The sequence below is a fragment of the Papio anubis genome, chromosome 1 (assembly GCF_008728515.1).
Source record: "Papio anubis isolate 15944 chromosome 1, Panubis1.0, whole genome shotgun sequence".
In the NCBI taxonomy this organism is placed as follows: Eukaryota; Metazoa; Chordata; class Mammalia; order Primates; family Cercopithecidae; genus Papio; species Papio anubis.
This window is the reverse complement of record NC_044976.1, coordinates 103,871,374-103,888,917: the sequence shown is the minus strand read 5'-3', so window position 1 is coordinate 103,888,917 and position 17,544 is coordinate 103,871,374. Positions and strand designations below refer to the sequence as shown.

At 33.3% G+C, this 17,544-nt stretch overlaps 1 pseudogene; it reads right to left on the bottom strand.

Annotated features, from left to right (window-relative positions):
- Positions 1-11,976: 11,976 nt before the first annotated feature.
- Positions 11,977-12,430, bottom strand: LOC101020386 (annotated as a pseudogene).
- Positions 12,431-17,544: the final 5,114 nt, after the last annotated feature.

Sequence of the window (17,544 nt, the reverse complement as noted above, 5' to 3'; positions counted from 1 at the left end):
TTGAGATATTAATTTTTTCTCTAATATATGTATATTTAAAGATATAATTTACCCTATAAATATTGCTTTAGCTGTTTCTCAGGATTTTGATATGTTGTACTTTTTTATTCTATAAAAAATATTCTAATTTTTAAAGTTATTTATACTATGACACATAGGCACTTGGATTACTTAAAAATGGTTTGTTGGCTTTCTAAATATTTGGCAATTTTTAAACATATTTTTTCTCATTGATTTGTACCTTGATTTTATTATGATCAAAACACATATTACATAATTTCAATAATGAAATTTATTGAAACTTATGGCCTGAAGTATTGTTTCCTTTATATAACATTTCTTGCACAACTTAAAGTGCATTTTAGTGTTTGAGGGTTGAATTATCTGAAAAAATCAATTAGGTCAATTTTTGTGATCATGTTTTCAGGCACCGCACAATCTTACTAACTTTTATTCTACTTGTTTATCAGCTACAAAAAGATAAAAAGTATCTGAAGCTATGACTTTATATTTTGTTATTTCTCTTTGCACTTATATAAATTTCTGTTTTATGTATTATGAAGCATTGCTCTTAGGTTACTATATATGGAAATATTTATAATCTTTTGATAAATTTTTAAATCATTTTAATGTGTTTCCCTTTATACCTGGTAATATTGCTTCTTCTGAGGTGCTTAGTATCTGATATTAATTTAACCAATCCAGCTTACTTGAGTTTCTTTTAGTGTTTGCATATGTGTATTCATTTTTTTATAATATTTTCATTCATTTCTGTTTTAAAATGGTTTCAAATTTACAGAAAACTTGTGAGGATAAAACACAGAGTTGCATGTAACTAACAACCAGTTTGTCCTGTTATTAATATCTTACCTATTGTGACACATTTGTTAAAACTAATGAACAAGTATGAATACATTAATATTAACTAGATTCCATAGTTTACACACCTATCTTTAGTTTTTACCTTATGTTCATTTTCTGTCCCAAGATGTTATCAAAGTTAGCACATTTTATTCACTCATGATGTCTTCCTGGCACTTTTTTTTTTTTTTTTTTTGAGATTTTAGTTATTCTAATATGTGAGTAGCAATTGCTGTAAAAATACCTTTGTTTTGCCTTCATTTTTAAAGATTTGTTGAATGGTTATAGAAAATTAGATTGACAGTTTTGTTTTTTACCACCTTGAAAGCAAACTCCATTATTATCTGTTTTGTTTAGGTTTTTACAAGAAATGTTCTACCACTTTTCCCTGTGTTTTTTTTTTTTTTTTTTTTTTATAATTCATGTGTGAAAGTAAGGACGTTTCAAAAGAATTTTATTCTTATCATTGACTAATTAGAAATTTGATTTTGACATGTTTGGTTGTAGCTTTCTTTATGTTTGTTCTGTGTAGAGTTCATTTAAAGACTTGGGTATGTGAATTTACACTTTCCATCAAATTTGGAAAAAAACAGCAGAGAATTGTTTTTAAAATAATTTTTGTGTTTTCCTCTTTTCTTTCTGAAACTCCAGTTGCACATTTGTTATCTTGCGAGTTTTGCTTCATAGGTCTATGAGACTCCATGTATTAGTCTTTTCACTCACTGCTATAAAGAAATACTGAGACTGGGTAATTTAAAAAAGGAAGAGGTTTAATTGACTTACAGTTCTACATGGCTGGGGAGGCCTCAGGAAACTTATAATCATGGTGGAAGGTGAACGGGAAGCAAGTCACCTTCTTTACAAGGAGGCAGGATGGAGAATGAATGATGCAGGAAGAACTACCACATACTTATAAAACCATCAGATCTCATGAAATCTCACTATCAGCAAAACCACATGGGGGATACTGCCCTTTGATTTAATTATCTCCAACTGGTCTCTCCCTTGATATGTGGAAATTATGAAGATTATGGGGATTATGAGGATTACAATTCAAGATGAAAATGTATGTGTGGAACAGCCAAACCATATCATTCCACTCTGGTCCCTCCCAAATATCATATCCTCACATTTCAAAACACAATCCTCTCTTTTCAACCGTCCCCTAAAGTCTTAATTTATTCCAGCATTAACCCAAAAGTCCAAGTCTGAAGTTTCATTTGAGACAAGACACTTCCACCAATGAGCTTGTAAAATCAAAGGCATGTTAGTCACTTCCTAGATACAATGAGGGTAGAGGCATTGGGTAAATACACCCATATTATATGAAATAAATTGGACATAATGAAAGGGATACAGGCCCCAAGCAAATCCAAAATCCAGCAGGGCAGTTAAATTTTAAAGCTCTGAAATGATCTCCTTTTAATCCGTGTCTCACCTCCTTGTTATGTTGATGCAAAAAGTGGGCTCCCATAGTCTTGGGCAACTCTGCCCTTGTGGCTTTGCAGGGTAAAACTCACCTCCCAGCTGCTTTCATAGGCTAGTGTTGAGTTTTGGTGGCTTTTCCATGTGCACAGTCCAAGCTGTCTGTGGGTCTACTCTTCTGTTTGGAGGACAGTGGCCCTCTTCTCACAGCTCCACTAGGAAGTGCCTCAGTGGGGACCCCATGTGGGGATTCTTACGCCACAGTTTTCTTCTGTACTGCCTGAGCAGAGGTTCTCCATGAGGGATCCACCCCTATAGCAAACTTCTACATGGACATCCAGGCATTTCCATATATCCTTTGAAATTTAAGTAGAGCTTCCCCAACCTCAATTCTTGACTTCTGAGCACCCACAGGCCCAACACCATGTGGAAGCTGCCAAGACTTAGAGTTTGCACCCTGTGAAGCAATAGCCTGAGCTGTACATTGACCCATTTTAGTCATTGCTGGGACACAGGGCACCAAGTCCTGAGACTGCACCAAGCAGCAAGGTTGGGCCCAGCCAGCAAAACAATGTTTTCTTCCCAGGCCTCCAGGCCTGTGATGAGAAGGACTGCCATGAAGAACTCTGACATGTCCTGGACACATTTCCCCCTATTGTCTTAGTGATTAATATTTGGTTCCTTGTTACTTATGCAAATGTATGCAGCTAGATTTAATTCTCTTCAGAAAATGAAGTTTTCTTTTCTATTGCATGATCAGGCTGAAAACTTTCCAAACTTTTATCCTCTGCTTCCCTTTTTAATATGTTTCAATTCCAAACCATCTCTTTGCAAATGCATGAGACTGAATACTTTTAGAACAATTCATGTTGCCAGTCTTGGTGGCTTATGCCTGTAATCCCAGCACTTTGGGAATCCACAGCAGGAGGATCATTTGAGGTCAAGAGTTTGAGATCAGCCTGTTCAAAATGGTGAACACCTCTATTTACTAAAAATAAAAAAATTAGCCCAGCATGGTGGTGCATGCCTGTAATCCCAGCTACTTGGGAGGCTGAGGCAGGAGAATCACTTGAACTCAGAAGGTAGAGGTTGCAGTGAGTCGAGATTGCGCCACCGAACTCCAGCCTGGGTAACAGAGCAAGACTCTGTATCCAAAAAATAAGAAGTAAAAATGAAGAGCTCCCAGTCACCTCTTGAATCCTTTGCTAGTTAGAAATTTCTTCTGCCAGATACCCTAAATTATATCTCTCAAGTTCAAAGTTCCACAGATCTCTAGGTCAGGGCAGAATGTTGCCAGTCTGTTTGCTAAAGCATAGTAAGACTCACCTTTATTCAAGTTCCTAACAAATTCCTCATCTCCATCTGACACAAGTTCAGCCTAAACTTCATTTTCCATACCACTATTATCATTTTGGTCAAAGCCATTCAACAAGTCTCTAGGAAACTCCAAACTTTCCCATATCTTCCCGTTTTCTGAGCCCTCCAAACTCTTCCAACCTCTGACTATTACCCAGTTCCAAAGTCGCTTCCACATTTTCAAGTATCTTTATAGCATCACCCCACTCTCTGCAATACAACTTTACTGAATTAGTCCATTCTCTCACTGCTATAAAGAGATACCTCAATCTGGGTACTGTATAAAGGAAAGCGGTTTAATTGACTCACAGTTCCGCATGGCTGGGGAGACTTCAGGAAACTTACAATCATGGAGGAAGGCGAAGGGGAAGCAGATACCTTCTTTACAAGGTGGCAGTAAGGAGAATGAATGCAGGAGGAACTATCACACACTCATAAAATCATGAGATCTCATGACAACTCACTCACTATCACAAGAACAGAATGGGACAGATTACCCCTACGATCCATTTACCTCCACCTAGTCTCTCCTTTGACAAGCAGGGATTATGGGGATTACAATTCAAGGTGAGATTTTGGGTGGGAATACAGCCAAACCATGTCACTCTGCATATTATTTTTTTTCTTTAGGTCTCTAACTTTAAGTTTCATAGCTTCTATTTCTGTTCACTGATTTGCCTACTCACAAGGTCTTTTGCACAGGTTTTCATTTGGTGCTCACTAGGAAAACTACAGAAAAAGGGTAAGACTGGAGATGGAGCCTCTCCATAGAGAAGAAAAAGGAGGGAGAAGGGCTAGATTTTCAGTAAAGCCAATTTTTTTCTATGAGTTTTTATTCTGATATATAGTAATGATATGAAATAGAAATAAAAAAATTGAGATTGAAGGTTCTTTTATGGAAAAGATTGAATCTGCTATTATAGCAATGGAATTATCCAGTATAGAAGGAGAAGGTGAAAGGAATAAAGAAAATAAAATGGGTACTAACATAAAGTCTTGGAGTAGGTGATAAGGGAAGTCAGTATTATAAAAATAATTCACAGAAGGATTATCTCTTAAAGAAAGATTGCTAATGAATTAAAGTTATAGTCCAGAGATTCTAGTCTGGAAAATTTATATGTAGCTAAAATATGTGCATTCTAGGCAGTTCTGAAGTCATTCAGCTCAAGATTATATGTAGGCTTGGAGGTAATGAAGAACTTCTTCAAGGGCACTTTTAGTAGGCAGCTCAATCAAATATCGCAGTTTTGGAAAAGCAGTATTTCATGAGAAGGGTTAAGAGTTAATGGACAGGAGGTAAGAACCTTTAGGTAACTGGCCTCTACAGAGACTGAATTGATTGTGGTAACCAGCATGAAGTTATGGCAGTCTTCTTATTTTCTTGTGTTACAATATATAGAAAGTTTGTTCTACTAGTTATAGATATTTATTCCATTCTCCCAGCAACTTTTTCAATTGCCCCTTACCCATGCCATTCCTTGTATGCCCTAAAAACACTTGCAACTCATTTGAAATAAGTTCGAGAAGACTGCAAAATTATCTGTTAAAAAATGTCAAACACAGGTCTGCAAGAGCAGCTATAGAAATTATGGCCCTGTCTCATGTTAACCACATCTCAGAATTTAAAGTGTGTGGTGTCTATAACCTAAACAATGGTCTATTCTCTGCAGGAACCTACTTGACTTCCATTTGAAGAGCAGTCCTAAAAGTGGCTTTTTATTCCTATAATTACATAGGAAACACTCGACCCACTTTAGATGTCAAAATCTTGACTTAATCTAATTAAGGATAAGGACAAGAAGCTTTTATACGAGAGAAAAGATAGTGTAATACAGAATGTCTTCCATAACATATGTTTAATAAATTTTGGCTTTATAAGAAGTACGAGTGGAGTATAGATGGATATATAGAATTGTAAATCTCTTTCTATCACACACAAACACACAAACACATATGGACACCAAAATATGATTTACACTTTTTTTTAGAACAAGACATTCTTTATTGAGAGATCACAACCTCATTGAAAACTTCAAAAATATTTCATTCACTTTTGCATTAACAGGCCATGGGTAGTTCTTGGTATTTACTAAAGTGGTTATCAATAAGTGTTTGTTCTTTAAAATAAAATAGTTACCGTTTCAAAATTCCAATCCAAACATAAAATATTTAAGGCCATGGGGTAAAATAAGGTCTTTCAAAATAGCTTTTCAGCAGTGATTTTATCAAAATTTGAATCTCTTGATTTCACAATGCCCTTTCATGTTGAGGTTTAAATAAATTTACACATGTAAATAATTTTTATAAAGAAATTAGTATGAAACGACATGTGATAGATATTGAAAGAAAATTACTTTTTCTTATTTCTTCTCTATTTTGGATTATATAACCGGAAATTTACATGAAAACTCTAAAATATGAGGATTTTTTTGCAGTGAAAGAGAAGAAGCTTAATCATAGAATGTGTAGTTTGTGAAGTAACCGGTAGAAAATAACATCAACCTATGGAAACATAATAGGCTCATTTTCTAATAATCTCAGTGTGGTTATTCAGTGAATCAAGTTAAAAAGCACCATTAATCTCACAAAATAGATATTTCAATCTAGCTTTAGCTGTGGTAGTATTGTAAGCAAAACAAATAGGAAACAATTAAAGAACATTTATATGTTAACTGATCATCTTGAATGACTTTTTCAAAGTCAGTTTAATTGACTATTGCGGTGCTGAAAGGGAGTAATTAAAATAAAGAGTTAGAATTGCAAATCTTTAATTATCTTCTGATAATAATGAGCAGTCTTGTGTAATCTTGAGTAGGTAACATTTTATTTAGATTGATTTCCTTTAAACAATCTTCACCAAGTCTACCTTTAAAATGTACTGAAGCAGCTTTTCTTTTTTTCTCAAAGGCACACTATGCAGAATTCATTTATTAAGGCAAGATTTTAACCTCTAAAGCCCTATGATTAAAAATACTAATAATTATATAAATGTGTGAAGTTTCTTCACATGTGATATACCATACACATTACTTGGACAATTTTCTTCCTTTGATTACATAAAATAAAAACTTTAAAATTTTTAAATTGTTTTAATTTAATATGCACAAGATGTTTTGATATATTAATACCTATAAGTAGTAAGTGATTACTACAACCAAATTAACATATGCATTATTTCACAGTTGTCCTTCTGTTTCTTGCTTTTCTTTTTTATTTTTTTGATGAACATAACTGAAATATACTTTATTAGGAAATATTCCTTATACTTCTCACGATGAACACTTAGCTTGCTTCCATATCTTGCCTATTGTGAATAATGCTACAATAAGCATAGGAGTACAGATATCTTTACCAGGTAATGATTTTATTTCCTTCGGATATAAGCAAAGAGAAATTACTGGAAATTTCCATAGTGTCTGCACCGATTTACATTTTCACACACCAGGCACAAGAGTTCCTTCTTTTTCACATCCTCGCCAACACTCTCTTGCTTTTTTGATAATATCCATCCTAACAGGTGTGAAGGGATATCTTCTTGTGATTTTGATTTGTATTTTCCTGATGATTAGTGATGTTGAGCATCTGTTCCCTTAACTATGGGCTATTTATGTATTTCGGGGGTCCTATGTCTATTTGAGTCCTCAGCCTATTTTTTACTTGGGTCATTAAAATACGTTGACTATTAAATTGTGGGAGTTCCTTATAGACTTTAGATATTAATCCCTTATCTTACATGTAGTTCACAAATATTTATTTCCCAATCCATAGGCTGCCTTTCTAGTTTTGCTGATTGGTTCCTGTGCTGTGAAGAGCATTTTAATTTTATATATTCCAACTTGTTTATTTTTGTGTTTGTGATTTATCATTTTGGTGTTATGTCAAAAAAATAATTACCAAGTTGAATGTCAAGGAGCTTTTCCTCTATGTTTTCTTTTGGAGCTTTATGGTTTCAGATTTTACATTTAGGTCTTTAATACATTAGTTAGTGTTTGAATATAGTGTAATGTAACAGCCTAATTTCATTAATTTGCATGTGGATATTCAGTTTTCCATACACCATTTATTGAAGAGACTATCCTTTTCCCACTGTGCATTCTTGAAGCACTTGTCAAAAATAAATGCATATGCTTAGATTTGTTTTTTGGTTTTTCTCTATTCCACTGAACTGTGTATCTGTTCTTATGCCAGCGTCATACTGTCTGAATTACCATAACTTTGAGGTAGATTTTGAAATCAGGTAATAGGGTGTCTCCAGCTTTGTTTATTTTGCTCAAGAATGTTTTGGCTGCTCAGGGTCTTTTGTGTTTTCATTAAAAGTTTAGGTTTTTTTCCATTTCTATGAAAAATGTCATTGAAATTTTGATAGTGATTGTGTTGAATCTGCAGATTGCCTTAGGGAGTATAGATATTTGAACAAGATTGGTTCTTCCAATTCATGAATGTGGACTATCTTTCCATTTATTTGTGTTTAATTTCTTTCATCAGTGTCAGTGTATAGATCTTTCACCTCTTTGGTTAAAATGTATTCTGAAGTATTTTATTTTATTTTGTAGCTATTGTCAATAAGATTGTTATTATTGATTTCTTTTTTGAATAGTCCATAGTTGGAGTATTCTACTGATTTCTGTGTGTTGATATTGTATCCTGAAATTTTACTAAATTTATTTATTAGTTCTACTGTTTTTGGTGGGATGTTTAGGGTTTCTATATGTAAAATCATGTCATGTCTCTGCAAACAGAGACAATTCCACTTCTTCCTTTTCAAAGTGGATGCCTTCTATTTATTTCTGTCGCATAACTATTCTGGATAGGACTTCCCGTACTATGATGAATAGAAGTTGTGAGACTGGATATGGTTGTTCTGTTCTTGAACAGAACTTGAAAGAAATCAGGCACATTCCTCAGCCCCGAGCTCAACACAAAGCACATTCCTCAGCCCCGGGCTCAACACAAACAAGCCCAGTACAAACACATCCCACCATATATCTCTCAATTTCCTGAGCCCAGTACAAACACATCCCACCATATATCTCTCAATTTCCTGAGCCCAGTACAAACACCACCTGGAAAAGTCCCCGATAAGGACACAGCCGTTTGTGGTTTTACTGAAAGCGCGGGAACCAATAGAAAACTGCTAAATGTATAACTTAAAATGTAAACCAATTGTAATGCTGTAACCAAAAGAATTCCTTTTGTTCCTCTGTAACCTTACTATCCTATTTACCTCGGGCTATAAAAAGCAAGCACTCGCATTGTTCGAGGCCCTCTTGTATGCTGTGGAAGGGAGGGACCAAGTTGGAACTTGCAGTAAAAGATCCTTGCCGCTTGGCTTTGACTCTGGACTCTGGTGGTCTTCTTTGGGGAACAAACGGTCTGGGCATAACAAACTTAGAAGAAAAGCTCTCAACTTTTCACCATTCAGTATAATGTTAGTTGTGGGATTTTGTTATGTTGAAGTATTTTCCTTCTCTTCCCCATTTGTTGACAGTTTTTAATTATGAAAGTATATTGAGTTTTCTAAAACACTTTCTCTGCATCCATGGTGGTGATCATATGCTTTATTTCCTCACTTAATTCTGTAAAAGCTTTCCTTGGATGGAATATTTTTATTACTAATTCAATTTATTTACTCATTATTGGTGTGTTCATTCTTTTATTTCTTCATGATGTGATACTGGCAGACTGTTACTAGATTTTTTTTTGTTTTATTTTGTCTAGATTATCTAATTTGTTGCCATATAATTGTTCATTGTTCCTTTTAATTCTTTGTATTTCTGTGATATCATTTGTAATATGTCTTCTTTCATTTCCGATTTTATTTGAATCTTTTCTCTTTTTCTCTTAGTCTAGCTAAATGTTTGTTTATTTTGTTTATCTTTCAAAAATAACAATTATTTTATTAATCTTTTCTATTGTCTATTGTTTTCTAGTCTATTTCTAGTATGGAAATGCACTTCTTAGGAACAGTTTTTTGCTGTCTAGTAAAAGAAAACATCTAGAAAAATTTAGATTATTAGATACAGAATTAATGCCAAATTGTATAACTTGTCAACAATATTCTGACATCAAATATCATTCTGTCTTATGTATCATGTGTAAACACAAAACCTAGCAACATAAGCAGTTACTATTTTCTTAAGTTATTCTAATTTACGAGTGGTCAATAATTATAACATGATGAACTTAGACATCCCCTTATTTATAAGCATTAGAAAATAACAATTTGACAAGGCAGAAATCTTATGGAAATAATTCTTAGTTCAGATTACAGGCATACAATATAACTAAGGAAAGAAAAACAAAAATTTGTGAGTCATTATTATGGAAGATATTCAGCTAAACAATAATAATAAAGAGGTTATTGCATATTATCTTCTGCAAAGGTATTTTATATTGAGTAGCTTTTGTTAAGTATGAAATAATGAAAACCTACAATTTATATGCAGAACTGACAAAATAGAAGGTGATATGGCTGCAGCAAATAAATATAAACATTTTTATTTGCTCTGCAAAATAAAATACCAAAGAAAAGCCTGAGGATAATGTGTTTTGATATTTAGAGTATAGTTTTCAGCTCTGTACATTAATTCTAGAGAAATGATGATAGACAATCTAGATAATTCTGCTTTTTTTAAAAAATAAAGACCATTATAATACATGTTAAGTCTTCACTAGATCGGCAACTGTATTAGAGCAAATAGTTAAGAAGTTTTGTAAGCTATTGCTTTGCAACATCCAAACAAAATTGTTTTATCTCAGAAATGATGTTTTTGGCAAATAAATCATAATAGCCCTATTTCAGTAAACTATGTAAAATAAATAACTTAAAGTTTAAAAATATTTGAAATAGCTAATAAGTTTGCCTATTAATAGATTATCCTGTTCATAGCACATACAAGACAGAGTTCTAAATTATCAGTATTACTAGATTACAATAAATAAAATTTTGCTAATTATTTCAATTATATACCATTTGAAAAGTTAAGATATGTGTTTAGTTCTTTCATCATATTAAAAAATCATGGCTTCATCTATTTAATGAACACATAAATATAATTTCATCTTTCATCATATTTAGAATATTTGTATTATAAAAATTGTACTTAAAATTGATTGTATAATATTTGATGAACACAATTATATGTAAAATTAAAAACATTAAATCCAATACTTAAGACCTACATTGTCTAATTAAAAGTTAAAATTGAAATGAGATAACTCTACATACCAATTAGAATGACTTAAGTTAAAAAGAATGACCATATCAAGTGTTGCCAAAGATGTGGATAAACTGGGACTCTCACATACCACCAAGAGAAGTCAAATGATATAATCACTTTGGTTAACAGTTTAGCGGTTTCTTAAAACATTAAACATATACCTACAATATGGTACAGCCATTTATCTCAGTGGTATTTATACAAACAATAAATGCATACGCCCACATAAGGCTTGTACATGAATGTTCATAGCAGTTTTGTTTAGTTCCAAACTGCAAATTACTCCAATGTCCATTGACAGATGAATGGACAAACTGTGGCATATCCATATAATTGAATTCAAGTCAGCAATAAAAATTAACTATTAATGAACTATTTATACATGTTACAATGTAGATTGATTTTAAAATTATTTTTTGAATGAAAGTAATCAGAAAAAAACACACAGGTTGGGAACAGTGCCTCACACCTATAATTCCAGCACTATGAGAGGCCAACATGGACAGATTGCTGGGGGGGCTCACGAGTTCAAGACCAACCTGGGCAACATAGTGAAACACCTTCTCTTAAAAAAAAAAAAAAAAATAGCAGGGCCTGATGGTGTTTGACTAGTCCCAGATATTCTCGAGGCTGACATGGGAGGAACATTGAGCCCAACAGGTTGAGGGTAGAGTGAGTCATGATGGTGCCACTGTACTGCAAACTGGATGACACATATATGGTACATGTTTTTATTTGTTAAAAATTCTAATGAATACAAATTAATCTACAGCAATAGAAAGCATATCTACAGTTTCCTGGAGATGTGGGTTGGAAAGAGCTGGGTAAGGAAGGGCTAATTAAAAAGGGGAACAAGAAATCCTTCGGGTAGATGACCATTTTCTTACTTGACATGATGGTTTCATGGGTAGATATGTATGTCAAGACCTATTAAATTATAAACTCTAAATAGGTACAGTTTACTCTATGTTAATTACATCTGTTAAAAATCTGTTTTTGTTTTCTGGCAATATGCTTGCTTTTTATTGCTTTTTATTTCTGTATATATCAATGCTGTTTCCTTGTCATACTTACTTTTTTTTAAATTGAAGGCCAAGAAGAGTGTGCTGACAGATTTTTTTTTTCAGTCTTTCATATGATTTTATTTTCTTCCTTCAACCATAATAATATGATATCCAAATTTCGTCTTAACCGGTAGGTCTGTAAACACAGGCTTATCCATCCCACTTACAGGCAAGGCAAATGCTGCTTCTTGAAATGGTCCCACCATGGACCCTCTGGTCATCCAACCCAAGTCGCCCCCTTGCCTGGCTTTATCTTCACTATACTGTGAGGCCACTTCATTGAATCTCATCCCAGACTTTAACTTTTCCATGGCTTCCATTATTTTGCCATATTTTTCACATAGAATGTGTCTGACCTTTACTGCATTGCCACCACCTTTGGGACCTTGAGCCTTCTTGTCAGCACTGTCGCCCCCAGAGGCTGCTACCCCTTTCCCCGCTTTTCCAGAACCACTTTTTCCTTTGGGCGGCATCTTGGAAGCTTGTTGTTGAACTCTCCAGGTTTTTTTTTTCTTTTCTTTTCTTTTTTTTTTTTTTTTTTTTGAGACAGAGTCTCGCTGTGTCACCCAGGCTGGAGTGCAGCTGTTTGCAATCTGTTAAAAATCTCTTATTTTCCACATGAATTTTACCTATTGTAGTTGTCATAGAGTTTACATTTATAAAGGGATATTTTTCAAATTCTTTTTTATTCAATTGCTAATTCTGTAAATTAAATATATCTCAATATAACATTTGTTTTATTATGTTATAGTAGGTGGCTAAGATACGTTATAGTAAATGACTAAGATATCTTGCTATTCAGAGAGCACACTTTTCTAACAGGGTAATTTCCCTAATCAGAGAGATTTGTTATGGCATTATGGCTATAGCTATTCCTAGAACCCATGACCATAAATATATAGAATAATATTATCTCATGGCCATCCTCTACTGAGACTATTCCCATATTGCATATAGACTATGCTCATTCTAAGCAATGAGGTAAAAGGAATTTAAGGGATTATTGTGGGATCACTATATCTACTTTTAAGTTTTACAAAATAATTTCACCTTTATATCTGCAACAAATAGAGCTAGTAGTGTTTGTTGGAATCTAATCTCACAATAGCTTGAGTCTCATATTTTTTTTGTACTGATAGTTCATTCATTTGCACTGTTGTGTAATATTTCATGTACACTATTCATCTTTTCTTTTCATTGTGAATGGAATTCATATTTCATGTAACTGACCCTTATACATAGTGCTACTTTAAAATCATTTTACCTGTATTTTAATGAACATATGAACACATTTCTGTTAGAAATGGAATTGCTCATGTTCAATTCCTTTCTTTTTAGAAAATACAAAAACTTTTGCTCATTCTCCTTGTGCCTCTATGTCTATAATTCTCTTTCGCACATTATTTATCTTCTCTTTCTTTCTCTGCCTCCTTGAAGATATATCTACTTGTAAGTTTTCCAGTTTACTCATTTCTTCCTTCTACATATTTAAGATATAAAATCCATTTATGGAAATCTAATTTAATTTATTAAAATTTAAACACCAACATTTCTATTTGAATATTTTAAAATCAATTTTCATTTTCTGGCAATATGCTTTTTTTTTTTACTTTTTATTTCTGTGTATATCAATGGTGTTTCCTTGTCATACTTAATTATTTTTTAATTGAAGGCCAAGAAGAGTGTGCTGAGAGCTTTTTTTTTTTTTTTTTTTTGAGACAGAGTCTCGCTCTGTTGCCCAGGCTGGAGTACAGTGGCGCGATCTCAGATCACTGTAAGCTCTGCCTCCCGGGTTCATGCCATTCTCCTGCCTCAGCCTCCCGACTAGCTGGGACTACAGGCACCCGCCATCATGCCTGGCTAATTTTTTTGTGTTTTTAGTAGAGACAGGGTTTCACCGTATTAGCTGGGATGGTCTAGATCTCCTGACCTCGTGATCTGCCCACCTCAGCCTCCCAAAGTGCTGGGATTACAGGCGTGAGCCACCACGCCCAGCCTGACAGATCATTTAAATGCTAAATAGTTTACTGGCAAATCATTTTGATCCATTGGATATGGTAGGGTGGACTTTATTAGTGATCTATTTGTCTTTAATTCTGTTTGTCTTTACCCTTAGGTCATAATTCTTATTTCTAGAGCTTATGTCTCAATTTGATAGTGTAGCCCTTTGATCTGAATACAAACTAGAATGATTTCAGAGACAATTCAACTTGTAACGCTCTGTAATGCAACCTGTTTTTCCTCAACACTGGACAATTGCTGAAACCATAGGTGTCTGGGTTATTTTAAATATTTTCTTATGAGTTATCTATTCATGTTTTTGCCCAGTTTTCCTATCCCGTTTTAATCTTCCTTCTCACTTTGTGATAGTTTTTTTTAAAATAAATTAGAGATATTAACAATTTATTAGTGATATAGGTTACAAGTACTTTATTTCTGTCCCGTCTTTCAGTTCTATTTGACTTTGCAGTATTTCGTTTGTACAATGCAGAATTTTTTTTCAATGTTATACTGTTAATCAACCTTTTAATTATCTCTGTGTTTTTACTTTCTTTACTATCTTTTGCAATAAAAACAATCCTTCGTGTTGTAATATAGTCCAACTTACCAGAAAATTATGTGGTTAATTATGTGTTCCATTTAAAGACTGTAGCTTACCCCATGAAATTGTTTTATGCATTCCTGTAGCATCATCACACTTTTACTTTTACTTTCACATTTACATCTTCAATCCATTGTCAAAGAACACCAGAGCCAGGCAATAGCTAAAAGCAGTAACAGTAGATTTGACTCAGAAAATACTGTAATAGTTTAAGGCAGTATGAAACTGAGCTCAATTCTGAATGCAATAAGGAGAATCTGGAATTTATAGTCAAGGAGTATGGTGAGGAGATTGTTGGATGAAAAATTGCTGAGAGGTGACCTCAGTGTTAGGGGGATTCTTGCTAAACTGACTAAACAGGACTCTCATTGAAGGCAGGACAAGGTAATCAGATATCAAAGGAGTAATTTGTTCTGATACTGAGTGCTCACATATCAAGAATGAAGAGGTTGACTTAGCAGAATTCTTTGCTAAGACTTGGACAGGCATAGAAAAGGAAGGACAAAGAATATGTTTAGGCTGTTTCTTCAGAAGAACCTTACTGAAGTTTAGTCAACTATAGAAAGCCTTTGTTGCCATTTGAAATATTTTTCTGTATGATGCATATTAAAGATCAAAATTTACTTTTTTCCCCAAAGGATATCCACTTTCCCAGAATCATTTATTTAAAGGACTATTTTTTTTTTTTTAATGCACTGAATGTCACCTTTGTCACAAATCAAATTACTCTGCCCGTTGGACTATTTCTGGACATTGTTTTCAATTTCATTTTTCTATTTTTTCTAATGGTTCAATAATTGTATCTTTAAATTAAGTGTTAATATAGTTAGTGAAAATCTTCTGGAGTTCATTTTTTAAGGGTTGCTTAGCTTTTCTTTCTGCTTTGCATTTTAATATAAATTTTAAAATATGCTGAAAAATTTTGACCTGAAACTCACTTATAATTTGTGTTGGAATTACCCTGAATTCTTAGATAAATTAGAGAAAATATGTATATTGTCTCTTTTTTTTATTAATGGATAATGTACATTCTCTACTTAGATTTAAAAATTTATTTCAGTAATTAATTGCAATTTTCAGTGTTAAAAATGTTTCGTTATATTTTGCCCAGTATGTTTTGTCTTTGATGGCTTCATAGATTGTAGAATTATTTAAATTTTATATTAATTTATTTGTATTATATCAAAATTTTATTGATTTTTTTCAATGTCTCAAAATTAAATAATAGTTACTGGAAGATTTCAAATTTTCCTATTTCCACAAAAATAAAATCTGCAAATAATGTAATTTTTCATTTATTTTTTCATCCTTTTTATCTTTTATTTCCTTCACTTGACTTGTTGTACCTGTATGGAAACCAAGTATAATATTGAAAAGAAAAACAACCTTTTCTTAGTGCAAAATTTAGAAGGAAACTCCTAAGTGCCTCTCCATTTTATAGTAACGGATTACACAATGTCCAACCACATTAAACTTTGAACCATGTTTCTGACTATCTCCTTTTCTCTGTAGTTTCAGTCTAGAGTTGGCCAAAATAATAATTTATGTGAGATTAGCAGAGTAGAAGTGAAGCAGCAGCCATTATATTCGAAATGTTGTCATGGTTAAATGTGATAACATAAAGACCCAAAGATGTTTGAAGTTCCAGCTTGTCATCTGTCCTCGGTTCTGCACCTAGCTCCTCTTTCTAACAGCTTTATCTGTTGACCAATACGAGGACCAAAAAGAGTCTTAAGCTCATCATCAAACAACATGTTGTGGCCTCACAGTAGTAAAACTTTTGTATACACTTTTCAACAGTTCCCTCTCTATGGCCCTTTGGTGTCTGGATGTATTTGACTTCTCAGATGGATTATTTGTTGACCTCTCACTCTCTAATCTTCCAAATCCCTCTTTTAGTTATCCACTCCTCGCCTTTCTCCATGATTGTTTCAAGTCTAGTTCCTTGTAGTAAACTATCTGTTCATAAATCATAGTGGTTTTGCCTCCTTGATTGAATTTTGGTTGATACGGTTATTCCTTTCAGGAGTGAGGTACTGGTGTTACACAAATCTAAAATATGTCCATTAACTTTGGGACCATGCAGTGTTTGCAAGCTGGAAGCATAGCAAATATACTATGAATGGAAGCTGAAATTATGAGTGAAGTATAGGAGGCTGACAAATAAATTGCTATTGGAGGCTGGAGAAAAGATGCCATATAATATAAAATTTTGAAGTCTACGTTACCTTGTGGAAGATTGAATATGTACCCAATAAATTTGTTAATGTTGCTAAGGAGATTCTCAGACTGAGTGTTGAAAAGTCATTTACTTATTTTTTGCCACCTGTAGTAAGGTATACACAGAAAGAGTAAATTAAAAAGCAAATATTTCTGTTTCTAAATAGATTTTAGAGGAACTATAGAAGACACATGGATTATGTCCATCTAGCCAAATAATTTCAAAGTTAAAAATGACCTCAGGACAACAATAAAATCTAGGGCATTGTCAGTACCTCACATAACATAGTGGTGAAAATTAAATATATAATATACATGTATAAATATATAAGTTAAATATATATTCATGGCAACATGTTCTCTGGCCAAGACTGTAGAGAAGCAGACAACATAAGACACTGTCGCTAAGAATGCAAATTGATCAAAGACTTCTGGAAGTAAATTTGACATTATCTTACAAAATTACATTTTTACTTAATTTTGACTGAGGTGTCCGATATCTACGTAGTATCTGGAATGTTTTTCAGCAATATGAACATATATCTATCCCAGTTATTCATTACAGCATTGTACTATTGCAAAAATATTTGAAACAACACAAATACTCATACATGGATGAGTAGTCAAATAAAGTATGATAGAGACATACAATAGAATTCTTTGCAACTATAAAACACAATGAAAATGACCCCTACAAACTAACACGAAGTAAAACCCATAATATATGTTTCAGTGCAAAAAGGAAAAAGCAAATAGAAGAGTACCAAAAGTGTGTTCCCTTTCATAAAAGAAAAAG